The 1,885-nt window shown below is 32.1% G+C and overlaps 1 long non-coding RNA gene across 1 annotated transcript in view; it reads right to left on the bottom strand.

The window, feature by feature from the left end:
• The window catches only part of LOC107594047 (uncharacterized), a 23,136-nt gene extending 22,132 nt beyond the window's left edge, over window positions 1-1,004 (bottom strand). Inside the window, exons 1-2 of the long non-coding RNA XR_001610139.1 lie at window positions 945-1,004; window positions 673-743 (exon numbers count right to left, since the gene is read on the bottom strand). This is a non-coding gene — a long non-coding RNA (uncharacterized lncRNA). The remainder of the gene's footprint in view (window positions 1-672; window positions 744-944) is intronic.
• Window positions 1,005-1,885: the final 881 nt, after the last annotated feature.

The following is a 1,885-nucleotide window of genomic DNA, read 5'->3' as shown; positions in this document are numbered from 1 at the left end:
TGCACAATCAGCTTGTAACACTCCAAAGAGAAAGGAAAACTTGAAATCGCATCATATGACCACCTTTAAGAAAGAAATGTTGAGAAAAGAAATGCGTCAAAATTAAGCATTTAGGCTCTTTTTTTGGTTGTGTAACTAAAAGCTGCTCATACTTCATGTGATAAATGACATCTGTGATTATTTTTCTACAGGGGTTTTCAAACTGGGGACCACAAGGGGATGCTAGGGGGTCCGCAGTAAATGTCAGAGAATAAAGTAAAAGTTAAAAAAAATTGGCATTATGGCATAATTCTAGTCAGAAATCAAGAGAATCATGACTAATCATGATTGAGTACTGACAACCTTGTTTTAACAGTAATAAAAAGATATCAATTTAAAAAGTAGCCTATATTTTCCTTTAAGTTGACGAGTACAATTAGTGTCAATAAAGATGGCATAATTCTAGTCAGAAATCAAGAGAATCATGACTAATCATGATTGAGTACTGACAACCTTGTTTTAACAGTAATAAAAAGAAATCAATTTAAAAAGTAGCCTATATTTTCCTTTAAGTTGACGAGTACAATTAGTGTCAATAAAACTCACTGTTTATAAACAATTCGGTGTAGGCCTACTGTTTTTGTACACAGTATATGATTTATACATGTGAATATATATTAAAGTTATATTCACCTTCATAATTGATCTTCGTGTTTTGGTGTCCTTTGTCAACACAAACTTTGAAACCCCCTTTATTAGGACACCTGTGCGAACCAGAGGCCATCTTATTTCATATATGCACTAGAAATTACCTTTATTTAGTATAATTTAGCATAATTGATTCCACTTGGTTTTCAGAGTTGGTTTCCATCTAACGCAATCGCGTTTATATAATTAAAAACAGTGCACTAAGTTCCCCACAATACATCACGCTTAAACATATGTTAAAAATGATACACACTCACAAGACTGAAGATCAAAGCTGTTTATGTGAGATTATTCCTCTTGATGGCACCATGTTGAGTCACATGACCGATCTGAATCTGATCGATACAAAAAGAATCAATTTCTTCGTACGCTGCTTCGCTCAGTGACTCTTTCTGGGGGATTACATTTTTACGCCAGTAGGTGTGTTTTAAATGAGTCATTGAATCGTTTATTTGAACGAGTCCATCGAAAATAGTCCTAATAGTATTAGATAAATGAATGCGTGTAGTTTGCACAAAATGACAGTTAGTTAGATTACCATCAGGTAAATGGCGCAACAAATATGATAAACACAGAAGGTCACACGTTTGAGCTTTTATGTTTATCAATTATTAATAATAAATAAACAATAAAATATATGTATTCAGGGACAAAGTGTAAGCATATGTGCCTAACATAATTCTGTATTTTTAGCTAAGAAGAATAAATATTTCTATTTTGGTGTCGGCCAGTACTCATGATATTTTTTGTGAACTGGTTTTAAGTGATAATTAAAAAAAAACTTGAGTGTATCATATCATGAGATCAGTAATATCGTGTAACCAATTCATGAGTTTATAGTTACACCTTTAATCATTTTATCAGGGGGAATTTATTTCTGAAAGACATACAATTAAGTCTTGGAGACGAGTTGGCCTATTATGTACTGTATGAACTTATAATATTTAAAACATTTGTGAAAATAGCCTTGATGCAGTTTAACCTTTTGGATAAAATCTATACTTTGGAGGACAAAATTTACAAAAGTATTCTGTTTGAAATCAAAATACTCTTACAAAACCCTCATTCAAGTTTCTTTTTTAAATAATAAATACATTTTCAGTGCAGATTTTCAGTGTGATATTTTCAGTTATGCATTTTCTCGCAAAGACCAAATCTTCATGTCCCTGAACGTAAGGTGTCAATAAAGCTCACTGTT

This window comes from Sinocyclocheilus grahami, unplaced genomic scaffold, assembly GCF_001515645.1.
Source record: "Sinocyclocheilus grahami isolate Dianchi unplaced genomic scaffold, SAMN03320097.WGS_v1.1 scaffold178.1, whole genome shotgun sequence".
In the NCBI taxonomy this organism is placed as follows: domain Eukaryota; kingdom Metazoa; phylum Chordata; class Actinopteri; order Cypriniformes; family Cyprinidae; genus Sinocyclocheilus; species Sinocyclocheilus grahami.
This window is presented reverse-complemented; position numbering and strand designations above follow the sequence as displayed.